Source organism: Vicia villosa, unplaced genomic scaffold (assembly GCF_029867415.1).
Source record: "Vicia villosa cultivar HV-30 ecotype Madison, WI unplaced genomic scaffold, Vvil1.0 ctg.001080F_1_1_3, whole genome shotgun sequence".
NCBI classification, from domain to species: domain Eukaryota; kingdom Viridiplantae; phylum Streptophyta; class Magnoliopsida; order Fabales; family Fabaceae; genus Vicia; species Vicia villosa.
Genome location: NW_026705474.1, coordinates 367,436 through 382,022, shown reverse-complemented (window position 1 = coordinate 382,022; position 14,587 = coordinate 367,436). Strand labels below are relative to the sequence as shown.

The window sequence follows — 14,587 nt, the reverse complement described above, 5'->3', positions numbered from 1 at the left end:
ATTCTTGGTAGGTATTCTCTTCTTCAGACGCAATACTGGTTTCTTATAATGAATCATGTTTTCCTAGAGCTGTTGGTGAAATTAAGCGGGAAGTGAGAGGTCAACATTCTCCTGTGAAATTAAATGTGGCCAACACTTCTGAGAACACGTTTGCTGGTTACAAAACTTATAAGTATAACTTTTTGCATTTTAACATTTTACAATGTTATTATTGAAGATTTTCCTGAACTGTATGACAGCTTCTGAGACTGTTAATTCTTTTCAAGGAAAGAGTCAAAGAAAATCACCGGCAATGGGAAAGAATCACCTTCGTGAGGTGTTATCTTCATCAACAATATCACATGAGACCGTCTCAGCTAGCCGACCTTCATCCAACTACAATAACCGATCAACTTAGATAGGTGGCCTTCAAAAGTGTTGTCATGAAAGACAAAAATTGTTCCAAATATTGAATCTAACACTAGAACTATTATGTTTATTTGATACAGTAATGTGTACGAGCATGAATGTCTTTGTATGATTGTTTGTCCATCTTCACATCTTTTTAATTTTTTATTATGTTTTAAAAATTTATATATTTTTATCATGATATAATGAGCACCATTATTGAATTTACGGGAAAAGTCTCCGCCTTCGTAGTACTTGCAATCATACGTATTTATTATGTATCTATTGTGGTATTTTTTAAATATGTTATATTTATTAGAGTTTGTAACACAAATGCTCGTTCAATAAAATAAAACATACAAAAACATATCAAGTGAGTAAGCACGAATTTGTCAGTTGTTTTGTTCATATAGGAAAGCCTTTGCCGCTGCGGCTCTTCCTTTGAATTGAAATTATTTAGCAAACATAATTTATATTACTTATTAACTATTATGTTTTTTTAAACTTTTCTTTCATTTTGAGATCTCCGCAAATGAAAAGTTAAAATTTATAATAGTTAATAATTAATATAATTAATGTTTGCTAAATTACTGAAATGCAAAGGAAGTTTCGTATTGTCTGGAACTTTTCAATATGAACGAAACTAGTACCATACTCATGCATATGCACGTGATTTTTTTTTTGTGTTTTATTGTATTGGATGCTCATTCATTTTACAAGATCTAATAAAGGTAACATATTTAAAAAATAACACAATAGATACATTCTAAGTAAGCATGATGGTAAGTACTACAAATGCAAAGAAAATCTTTCCTTTTAATGCAATCATGGTGTTTTATATCATGATAAAACTATATAAGAATTTAAAAATAATAAGAAAAAGTTAGGAATATGGAAAAACAATAAAAAAAAAGACATTAGCGATTACTTATTTCATTTTCCTATTGAAAAAAAAGTCTCATCCACATTACTGTATCACACAAACATAATGATTATATGGGTAGGTTCAGTATTTTTAGCAAAACAAAGTGTTCATGACAACCTTTTTAGAGACCACTTATCTGGGTTGATTGGATAATGTAGTTGGATGAAGGTCGGATAAATGAGATGGTTACATGTTCTACTCTTAATGAAGATAGTACCCTAGGAATGTGGATTCTTTGGTACTCCCGGTGATTTCCTTTGACTTTTTCCATGAAAAGTGATAAGAGTCTCAAAAGGTGTCAAACAACTCCGAAAAAATCTTTAATACCTACATTGGAAAATGTTAAAATGTAAAAAATATACTTATAAATTTCTTAACCAGCTAATTTATTTTCAAAATTGTTTGCCACATTTAATTCCGCAGGAGGATGTTAGCCTCGCACTTCCCGCTTATTTGCACCAACAACACCTAGAAAACGTGAATCATTCGAAGCAACCACTAATGGGTCTGAAGAAGAGAAGACCCATATAATATTATTTTAATTTAGAAAGTTCTAATTCAAAACACAATATCTTGATAGTAGTTGAACATTACAATTACAACTTCATGTACTACTTTTCATTCGAATTACCTATACATGTTAATAAGGGCAAGGTAAAAAGTAACAACTTCAACTTGATAAATGTACATCTAAAAAAAATGATGCAATCATGCTTCAGATCCCATGAGAAATGACTAATAAATAAATTCAGTGGAGGGGAAGAGAGGGGAGAAGAGGATCCCATACAAAAACATGGATGAACCATCACAAAATCAAAGCAAAAACAAATATAGTCATATCTAACATGATTGCTACAATCTAGCCAACTTTGAGAAAAAAATATACCTATTTTCTTCAGTCCTTCTTTCTTTTAACCTCGTGAAATATATCTGCACAATCGGATGAGAAGATCATGACATGCTTGAACAACTTCAAAATATCATGGATAACAATAACACATAAATGGGGGTTGATAATTAAGATGAAAAATAATCAGAGATTGAAACTTCACACAAAGAACTAATAATTTACTTGGGAATAATGGAATGGACATACTAAAATATTGTGAAATTATTTAAAGAAATAATCAATATGACAAAATTCACTTGGGTTTAGGGTTTATACAAAAAATTATGATTGAAATTTACTCGTTAGAGGGGTAACAATGACAATAACCAACTTTAAGCATCTAAGGCTTAAACTAGCAAAACAGTTAAGTTCAAATTCAAAAGATGACTGACAAAGCAAGAAATTTGGAGGGACTTTATGTCCATCCATGAATATATGCATTGGCCACCATAGCTGTCACCAAAGGAAACTGTTCCGAAATAGACTTCTAATAGCTGAAAATGGCCATAATTATGCACAAATAGACAAAATAGCCACATTAAAAAATGAAATCCAAAACATAGAACGACCTCACAAAATCAATAAAATATGAGTCGCTTTATGGTATCAACTGTGCTGAACATTTGAATGCACAATAATTATAGACACGAAAAATAAAATTAAGTAAAGTTCACAACTACAATACAAGTAACCGAACACATCAGAATCCATATTTGCGTATATGAACATTAAACCAGATGTGAGTAAAGAAATAGAGAAACATAGCAAACTGAAAAAACACCAAACAAAAATGTAGAGAATTTGACATGTAGTTAAATGAACAATATGAACAGAAACTCATTAAACAAACATCATTAAACACAAGACAGAAAATAAAAATATTTTGTTGGTAAATTTAATCATATGAACAAATAACATTAACACGATTAGCAAAATATGGAAAAACAATGTTGGGGGTAAAGAATCAAAGAAAAAAATATAAATCAATCAATAAAGAGATGTACCGAAATAGAGCATTTCGAAAGAAAAAGAATAGTTTACGTGCTAATGAATGGAGAAGATGAAGAGTAATTAAAAAAACAAACTTGTCCGAAAAAGATAAAAAATATTTTGAAATGAATTAATAAAGCACTAAATTAAAGAAACCATTATGCATAAATCAATATGACATATGTAACTGAAAAAAGAGCAGTTTTAAAGATGAAGAGGAATTTACCTGTAGTTGAATAGTTATAAAAATAATAAACCTGTAAAAATAGATGATATTGGATTTGGTCAAAAACTCAAAACCCTAAACCATAATAAAAAATAAATTTAACCTGGAAATAGTTGTTGTGTACAATGTTGGAAGAGGAAGAGGAAGATGCTAGAGACAAAGAAGATAAGGAGTAGAAAATGTTATTTATGAAGATGAAAACGAAAGAGAAAGAGCAGTAGGAATTGATTTTTGGAAAAGATAATAGTGACCTTACCTAATTAGAGGTCGACGAATCAGGTCCATTTGTTTCTTCTCTCAAATATCATTTCTTATGTGTAATCACAAAATAAAACTAACAAATAAAAAACATTTAAATATCATTTGTTATGTGTAATCACAAAATAAAACATTTAAATATCATTTTCAATCATATTTTCGAAAGTTATGATGAAAAGTTGGTCAAAACATTTAGTAAAAATAAAATAACATTTTCATATTTAGCATATATTTTATTTTAATGTATTTTCAAAAAAAAATTAAAAAAAAAAACTTAAAAAACTATGAAAATAATATTTTAATTATTTTTAAACCATTTAAAAAATATCTCTTTTTCTTGAGAAATATTTTGTAGTGATATACTTTTTTATTATATTTTCATGACTTCTTTTTTAAATAAAAGTCGTTAAAAATTTATAAATTTTTTTATAATATTTAATAAAATAATCTTAACACTTTTATTTAATAAAAAATACAGTAAGTAAAATTTACTTTTAGTTTTATTAAAATCATTTTTACGTTTATTTAATTTGACCAATCTCAAAATATTAATGGTCATTTGATCAAATAACGTTGGATTGCGACCAGGAGGGATGGAAAGTTGGTAAAAAATGTTGCATAAAGGCAAAAAAAATGAGAATCAAATTGGTTCAATAGAAAATTTGGTCTAATTTTAAAACATGTTTGACTAAAATTTCCTCCAATTTAATGATGTATAAAAAAAAATCAAAGGATATTTTGAGTTTTACACAACATCTAATTTTTTTATATTATAGATATTATATAAAAAGTGTAAAATACTTACCATTACAATATTACTAGCATTAGAACAGAGACTCACATGCCTATATTTGCATTTTTTAAGGCAAACACACATGTAAAATAATATGATATAATTTTTTAATTTATTTTGGTATTAAAAATGAAAAATTTAAAAAATTCATTAATTGTGTAAGTTTGACAAAAAATAATTACATTTTATTTAAAAGTAATATAATCAACTTTCTCTTTAGAATTTCAAAATATTTTTAATTTATTTATGTGAAATTAAGTCGATGCATATTAGGCAGTCAACTTTTGTTGAAATAAAAAAAAGGTTAGTTGACTAATATTTTTGGTCATGATCTTATTATATGAAATATTTTTCTAAAAACTATTAATTTTTTTAATGACTCATAAACACACAAAAAATAGTAGATAAAAAAAATCCAAAATAACTCAACAAAAATTAAGGTACAAAAACTAAAAGAAAAATATCTCCCATATGTATTGTAAAAAAAACAAATCTACCATACATTGTAATCTAATATTTTTAAATCATTTAAAATATATTAATACTTTGAAATTATTTATATTATAGAACTAATTTACAAAATAAACTAATATTTTCAAGTCTTCAATACATTGTATTCTAATTATTTTCAAATCTTTCAAAAAATTAAATATTTTTCAAACTATTTATATTTTCAAAACATTTAAGAAAATAAAATAATATTTTATATCTTACCATATATTGTATTATAATCATTTTCAAAAATTAAAAAAAAACTTAAAAAAAACTATGAAAATAATATAATAATTATTTTTAAGCCATTTAAAAAAGTTCTTCTTTATCTTACTAAAATAATCAAAGATAATATTGAAGAAAGAAAATTCATAACTCTAGATAAATATTCTATAGTGATATACTCTTTTTTATCATATTTTCTTGACTTTATTTTTAAATAAATTTTTTTGAAATTATCTTTTAATTAATATTAATAAATGTTTTAATGTTTAATAAAATAATTTTAACACTTTTATTTCTATAGTAGCAAGTCAAATTTAGTCTTAAAATTATTATTTTTTTTAAAATTATTTGTACATTTATTAATTTGACAAATCTCAAAATATTATTACTCATTTGACCCGAGAAAGTGAAAATAGAATGAATTAAGAAATGAGAAAATAAGAGATGTACTGACGGTAACGTCAATCAATAAAGTACGTGGAGCCCGCTAAATCATACTATCATTTTAAAAGGACTTGCATGATTTGACATATTGTTAATTTTTATTGGAATATCGTGTAAAATTTCTTGGAAATTTCACTTACCACCTTTATAGATTCTTTCTAAGCCATGGCGAAAAGTAAACAATTTCTCTAGTTTTTGAAAATGCATCTTCGTATACACCGCTTTCCTAGAAAAAAGGTTAGACGAGTGAGTGTCCCTCATTTTTCTAAAATTTAATTCAAAGATGCTTATCCATATGACTTTTAATATGTGTCTGCGGCAGATCCATATTCCGATTAACCTTTCTTTTCAAATTCATGAGGTTTTTCGTAGATGCATCTCCGAACATGTTAAATTTATATAACGCACACATAAACATTCTTTTCCTTCTTAATTTTTTTTGAAACTATTCAAAAACCCCATTGGAGCCCGTGAGCAACTTTCTTCCATTTTATTTTCAAGGATCAACACTACCTTTACTTCAAGCTTTCCAATCCCAACTCACTCCTCTAACTACATTTAACAATTTCCATCCATAATTACTTTTGAGTAAGTTTTTTCATTTCAATTTTTTTGAGTTTAAATTACTATATTAGGTAAAATAGGTTGTTTTAAATTCATTAGATAGTTGTCCGTTCAGAAAAGGTAGCTGTTAGAGATATGAATTCTCATTTATTTCCATTTAGGTAGGTTAGGGCAAGACTAATGTGCGTTTCTGCCATTGTTAAGAAACACGAGATTATTTAGATATGCATCTCCAAGAAAGTGTCTTCAATCATGTGATGTGATGATTATGAACTATTTTTTTAGTTGTTCTTCGAGGCAAGCTTGTTAAAATGAAAAAGGGGAATCATCGATTGAGTTTGATGCCTGGTCAGCTTCAAACTTTTTATGATACCCTGTAGATGCATTTTGAAAAAGTGTTTCAGGTTAAGAAGGTTGAGAAAATTAAAAGGGTTTGATAGAAAACTTGAAAAGAAACTGATAATTGAGAATGGTGAAGCATTGGTTCCAAGAGTTTATTTGGAGCTAGGATTGGATATTAATGTTGATATTAAGATAGATCGTGAACCTTCTTCTTCAGGAACAAGAAGTTCTAATTGATTAGGATCTCCGTTGGAGAATAACCTTAAGTTGCGTCCAATGAGTTACTCCTAAGTAAGGATGGGATTGTTAGTAATGAAGAAAATAAAATGCTTGGTAAAGGGACTAAAAGAGAGGTTAGTCCCATTGGTCATGGAGAGAGTTTTCAAAGGCTGAGTCTTCCAAACATTGTTAATGTTGATCAAATCAATGTTGATGCTTTCTTAGTCAGAGCTAGAGTTTCTGTTAGATCAAGATTAGATTGAATCACGGTAATTATGTCAACATGTATGACGAAGCTTTATATTCGTTACAATAAATAGTATATTTTATAACAAATATTTCACCCCAGCCATTAAAAATATGAGGTCAAATGACTTGGAACCCGCCATATTTAATTTATAAAAAAAGGAAATCGTATACCTTGGTTTTAAACAAAATTGAAATGAAAGGTTGTTATGGGTTTGAGCTACGATTCCTAACTCCTGCAATTTAAGTTTTATTTAGAACCAAATGATGCCTTTATTTAACAAATCATCTTATCACTCGGTTTCTCTAATAACTGAGGGATTATATAATGAGAGTTTACTATAAAAGCACTCGTTAATTAATTTTTACCATAAACCTACCTCATATGTAGCCGCTCTAAAATCATACCGTTATTCTTTTCGATGGATTTCAAGACAGAGTTTTTTTTATGTTCTTCTTTCTATCTTGAACAAAACTTTTTTCTTGCCCTTCACTACAAGAAAAATGCATTTTAGCATCAAATATTTAGCGTCGACCCCGACTCTGACACAATTGTGTCGATGTTACCTCAGCATAAAGTGACAGTAATTGGGAGATTTATTAAGTTTTTTCACTTTCACTTTAGTGTCGGCTTGGGCCGACGCTAATGCACAAAATAAACAAGAATATATCCTTGTTATTTATTTTTTTAATCGTGAACAATCATAGTGTAATACGGTGAACTGACTTTTTATAATCGAAAAATGTCGCGGTTAAGCAAGAGTCGCCACCGACTTTTATTTTATCCAAACAAGTTAGAAAGGCTAAAAGAAACAGAAAAAAACCTTTTAAAGAAATCTAAGTTCGGGGGGTAATTTATGCAAAGGGAAGGTGTAAGGCACCCTTTGCATCCATGGTTTTCCATGGGCTCTTAATTATTTTTCTTGCTCGTTTTCAGAAAATGTAGATGAAAGAGGAAAAATGGACTTTAGCTCGTAAATGAGCGTAGCCAGCTTTTGAAGAATTTTGAGAAAGAATATAGAAAAATTTAGAGCAAGGCAAAGCAATTAGGGCAATTACCTTAAACTTAGATGATAGGTTTCTTTTAGCCTTTCAGGATGAAAGGGTCTATCCTTGCCATAAGAGGGCAGGAAGCCTTTCGTTTGGAGATTGAAGGGTCATCGCATTATCATTCGCCATAAGAATGACCCATGCCATAGAGAGGCAGGTAGTCTAAGGGAATGATCAGAATAGCCTTTCGTATGCAGCCAGAGGATACCTTAGCCTTTTTCGTAGGCAACTTCTGAGGGTCGAGATCATGCATATCGAAGGCAGCATCATTAGGGACCATGATCTTAATCGAGGCAACTGGCTAAGGTATCCTCGTATTCAAGGGACTGGCTATTCTGCAAAACAACACAAGGCAACAAGGCAATAGGCAACTGAGAGGTTACGCCAAAAGCGTGCGTGTGTGCATCAATCACGTGATCATATTCAACTATATTATCTTATAATTAGGTGATTCTAATTCCATTCAGAGTTACACTCCCTAAAATTACTAATCACAGCAGTATAGACAATATAATTAAAGCAATACGGGGAAGGGAAATTGTAACCAGCGGAGGAGAGGGAAATTGAAACCAGCGGAATAATAAGCAAATGAGTCTAACATAAGTAATAATTAGGGTTTAAGGTTACCGACTATGCGAAGCTTTGGCGTTTGGCAAACCCTGAAAAAGTGGAAAAATGGCAAGCAGAATATATGTGAGTGCATTATCAGTTCAGCCATAAATATGATTAACCCTAATCAATAAAAGTAAAAATACGAGAAAAGGGTAAAAATACTTAGCTTCGATTGATGAATGTTGATGGGCAAAGATTTGCCTTGAGCATTAAGCATTGACCCTGACCATTAGAAAATTGGCAAAAGAATAAAAGGAAAAAGTAAGTGTAGGAGGAGTTCCATTGACAAGGGCATTTACCCCTGATTAAATAAAAAGATAAATAAATATTTAAACAAGAGAGGTTAGAACTTAGCTTTGAATTTGACGTGGCGCATAGTCGGAGTGTATTGGAGAGCAACCCTGAAAAAGAAATACACAAAGATATATTTTCAGTGTATGACTGATTCTCGCAAAGCCCTGATTCGGGTATGAATTGACTAAGTTTAATATGATAAATGAAATCGAATTAATTAATTATTGGTTTTCAACCTATTTAATTAAATCGGTGAAAAAAGGTTTTCGATTAGATTACTAACCCTAATATTTATTTTAATCAATTAATAAAATGATTATAATTAACTTAACATTTGAATTGATTTAATAATTAAATCAACTAAAATATTAATCAAAATAAAATAAATATTGTTATTTTAGATATTTTTTTATAAAAGGAAATGAAGAACAAAAAAAAAAAACTTTTGTAGAAGGGATGTTTAAGAATTTTTAAAGAAAATAATATATATATAAATAATACATCAACAAAATAATAATAAAATAAAAAAATAAAATAAAAACTAAGTTGTGAAAGAAAATTAGAACACTTAGCGTTGTGCTCCTGTGTGGTTGGCTTTTGACGGCCCATAGTGGATCTGCGTTTTGAGGGGCGTTGGATCTTGGATCGGAGAGATCTTGATGGCTGGGACTGGAAAGTGTATCATATGCACGTGTGACTGCGCATTCATGATCTGCAAGCAAGATTTGTCACACAAATAACCAAAATAATTGCTGGGAGCGAGATTCGAACTCCCCCCCTGGTACATGTGAAAACGGCGCTTCTCCACCGGATCAAGTCTTCTATGCTGTCAACATGGTCATTCCAAAAGAAAATATATAAAAAATACGCGAACGGAAATTTAAAAGAGAGAGCGCACAGAGGCACTACTCTTCTTCTTCGTCGTCGTTTTTTTCAGAGACCTAGAACCTTTAGGCAACGGTTTTGAGACGCGGCCATATCCCTGCAAAAATCAATCTCATCAAATACTCAAGATAAATTAATAATGGAAGCACATGATGATTCGAAATTTCTCCCTGAGTACAGTGATGCCCTTCGTGTTGTTTAATTTGGCCAATATCGAGAAGCCCCAATTTGGAAGCTATGAACCCTAGCCATGGCGAAATCTCCGTCCGGTACCCAAACTCCAATTGAATCATACAGACGGCTTCGAAATAACATCAGTAACACGAATATACACGCGAATTTCATTCATTATGCACAAATCATCGAAAACGATTTTAAGTTTAAAAGGACCAAACCGTAACCATGTGTGTGATGATTCTGAGTGCTTGAGACCTTGGGAATTATCCAGATAGTTTCAGGGAACACCAAAGAATGGATTGCAATCTTCAAATCTCCTTGAATCCGAATCTCACTTTTCCTTGACTTTTTGAAGCTTTTGGCAGCAGAATTTTTCGTCCAATCCTCCTTTGTTTCTGTTTCGGTTTTTGTATATATATGCCTTCAATTAGGTTTTAACAGAATTTTCCAAATCTCTATAAATCAAGAGATTGATATTTGATTTGGAATCCATATCAAATCTTTCCAATTGGACCTCCATGCTTTTTCACGTTTACAGTCCTTTCAGCCTGATCATGTAATCCCCCTTTTCTTATTTAATCTATGATTTTATTTTATTTAGTTTCCATTCAAAATAAATAAAATCATAAAATAAATGGGGCTTAGCTCATGGACCTCAAGGATTATTCTTCGGGCCTTAATTTGATTAAGCCCAAAATCATGTCCATTAATCCATTTCCTTTGTATTTTATTTATCTTACTTGATTTTTGAATTGAATAAAAATCAAAATAAATATAAATAAGGGTTAAAAATAAATGAATCGATTTAATGGTCTTTTTTAAGATCATGGGTCCATTAGTGAATAATCTCTAAATTCTTTGAATTGACACTTGTGTATTTTTCAAATTTGAGCCGATTCGCCCTTTTGTTGATTTCTGATCTTTCCTTGATGAACCATGATCAATTCTTGATCAAATGGTGAATGATACTTCAATATGAGGATCTTGACAAAAAATCAGGAGTTTTGACTTTACTTTGACAGCAGTTGACTTTTAGGTCAAGATAGTCGACTGTTGACTTTCTGAACAATTGAGTAACCATTCCTCTGAATTGAGCTTTGATACTTGTCATAGAAATAGTGTGAGATATATTGAGCCATATGAGATGCCTTGGAGCCGTTGATTCACTGAATTTCCTTTGAATGAACCAAACCATAGTTTTAGAGCCTTGTATATGAGAGTGTGTCTTGGAGCTTTATGTATTGATTTGGATTTGTATAGGAGAAAATGCATGGGCAAATTTTGGGGTATGACACATAGCGTCACATATAGCCGACGCTATGACACTTAAATTTCCAAATAATATTAGTTTTAATTTTTTTTATTAGTAAATAGTTTAGCGTCTGCCCTTGGCCGACGCTAGCTTATTTGATAGAATTTATTTTGGAGCCAAAAAAATATTTCATTTCCCTTTTTTTATAAAAATTGTATTTCCCTCCTATTTCCAAATAATATTTATTTTGTAGTGCTTGCAATCTATCCCACGTAGTGATGTTGATGTTGTTGTTTTGGAATAACCTTACAAGGTTGTTAATCAAAGGGTAAACAACAAAACCTGCTCAAGAAGTTGTTAATCCAAGGATATATCTTGTTCTCTTTCTTGTGAAATATTTTGCCATGAAAATGTTTGCTCTTGAAACACTCAGGAACACCAGATATCTGGGATGGATTGCAAACTCAAAACAATTCTCATATTTGGAACCAATAACTTATTAGAAGTTGGATAACTTATGGAGTGATTGTAGGGAACAAAGGTCATGCAACTAAATCTGAATGATAACAAAGATTTGTTGTTCCCTAGGAATAAGAGAAAAGATTTATCAAAACCTAGATATGTTGTAAACAATGTATTTTAATATTATGTGTAAGCAATGTAATTTTTTTATATGTAAAAAGCTTATTCACCCTAATTTTCAATTGAAACCGAGGGGTATGCGGAAAGAAATAATTTTTTACCTTGGTTTTTTCATAACCAAGGGGATACTTAAGCATTTTTTTAGGATAATCATTGTCCTTAAACAACTATTTGTTGTCCATTTAATGAATATCAACGCTCTAGACAATGTCATTGGTGATCCCGTGTGAAACCAAAAAGACATCCATTATAAAAGCATTTTGAATTTAAAAAATTGATAATGAAACATTTGACATGAAAACTTTGAAGAGTAAAGAAGCATGATAAAGTTCTCTATGATGGATTGCAAGAGCAAAAAATTATTTAGGTTTAAGGTTTGTGTTCTTCAATAATCATATAACTAAATATTTATTTTATTTATTTAACTTTTTTTGTTTTATATTAGAAACAAATAATGCAAAAGCCATTTGAAAATATATTGCATCCAACATTTTCTCTTCTCCAAGATTTCAATAAAACGAGGATAAATCATTTATTCTTCACTGAATTAATGACGATGAATCAGATTCAAAATTTATTATATATTTCTACTTTAATATTCTATGTAAATAATGTAATTTATACACAAATTAGTTTATTGATATTATGTGTAAACAATGTAATGAGTATTTAAAAAAGTGTTTATTTTTCTCCTCGGTTTTGGTCATACACCGAGAGGTATGTGACGATAATTTTAAAAATATAAAAAAAGTTTTTGTTGAGGATCGAAACAATGTGTGGGTAATTTTGTTCCTCGGGTTTTTAATAATCGAGTGGTAAAGTGACAGATTTTCATGATGCTCTTAGTTACCTCGCTTCTCTATCCTAGGTTAAATGTATTTCACATCCAAAGTTAAATGTGTTTTTTGTAGTAGTGATTTCAATCTACAACATTTTTAAACTATACGATATTGATTTGATAAAACTTTGTACTTTTATTAGGTTTTTGATGGAGGCCAATGGACGAAGTATGACCCAAAAATGGTGAAAAGAAAACTTAATCCTCTTGCTTATCATAGGTGCACCATGGCTAGGGGTACATTCTCTTCTAAACTTATCAAATATGATTAATGGAATGCAACTTCTATTGTACGGTAGTTGCATAGACATTAAAATTAAAATCTCTAATTGTTGCCTAAATTGTTAAGATATTTTTAAAAATCTTGTTTTTAGTTGGAAAATAAGTCTACACACGCAATCAATAACATGTACTCATCTTTCAAACCTATGATTCCATGATTTAAAATAGTAGCTAGCTAAGTTGACTAATTAAAATATTTACGAACCTCCAACGAAAATTAATCTTTTTTCATATAAAGTTGACTCATGTTTCGTAAGACTATGAATTCAGATGTCAGTGAAAAAAATTGTAGAGAGATAATATGTAAGTAATTCTGTGTCATTTGGGTTACATGATATTTACTTTAGGTTGTATCGTTTTCATGTAAGATATGAATTTTCATGATTGTCGTTTTTTTATAGAGAAAACACTAAATAATATTAGATGTTTAGAGAGAGACTCCGTCTTCTCTCTAAATTAACGTGAGCGGTGGATTGAAGATGGTGAGGCGAGGTAGAATGACCGGTGAAGAAGGACGAACCAGGGTTAGTAAAGGGAAGAAGTGGGTTTCAAATGTAGGTAGCTAGGAGACGAATGGTAAAGTAAGAGGTGGTGAAGGGGTTCCTTCAAATTCAACCGCAGTCTTCGTTACTGAGTTCGCAGATCAATGGGAACCTAGAGACCTCTTTCATGAGATCAACGATTGGTGATATTGACGAGGTTTATATTCCTAACAAACAAACCAGGTAGGGTAAGAAATATCGATTGGTTAGATTCTTCAATGTTGGTGACTAGAAGTTGCAGAAAACAAAGTTAGATAATGTGTTTTTAGAAAGGAAGACAAATTTTGTGAATCTTCCTAGGTTCGGTAGGAGCTCCATCCCTCTAAAGAGTTTCAATTCTAGAGCTGGTGGTGGTAAAACAATAAATGGTTTTAGTAATGATTGTACTGGTAAAGTAAAACCGAAGGTGAACGATTTGAGGTTTAGCAAGGGTGCATCGTACGCGAAGGTTACAAAGAGGGAGGTTTTAAAGGGAGAGTCTTCTTCAATATGCCAAGATTTCTATTAAGATCTTTAATGTTCTTAGTCTAGCTTGGAGTAAAAGCTTCTTTAATTTTGTTGTTAAATCAATGGGGGTGTTTATACGTGAGGATTATATTACTGCCAACAAATCAAGAACGAACGTCACAAGGATTATGATTCGATCAAAGAACTTTCCGCTGATTAGGGAATAAATCAAGGTGCAAATAGATAAGGATGTCTTGAATCTTTTGTTGATGGAGGAATTTCAGTGATCATTGGATATCCCTTTACAAAGTAGTAAGCATCAGTTCGAAGAGAAATATTAACTCTTCATCCGATGATTCAGTCAACGAATCTGAGGAAGATATTGGGAATGATTTTGAGTATGTTCCTGAGACGGGGGGATCAAAGGGTGATGGAATATCAGCGACTATGGAGGACACGGTAGTCAGGGGAGTAGACACTACAATCAAGGATGTAGGTGTAAGATGTAACAGAAAAGATATAACAGCTAGAAGAAAATATGCAGGAGAATGTTAGAACAAGATTTG

General features: G+C 30.6%; 1 long non-coding RNA gene across 1 annotated transcript; it reads right to left on the bottom strand.

The window, feature by feature from the left end:
• Positions 1-1,348: 1,348 nt before the first annotated feature.
• LOC131633159 (uncharacterized) lies at positions 1,349-3,503 on the bottom strand. Its single transcript, XR_009293243.1, has 3 exons — positions 3,418-3,503; positions 2,199-2,242; positions 1,349-1,639 (listed from the first exon to the last, which is right to left on the bottom strand). It is a non-coding gene; the product is annotated as an uncharacterized LOC131633159 (long non-coding RNA).
• Between the last annotated feature and the right edge of the window lie 11,084 nt (positions 3,504-14,587).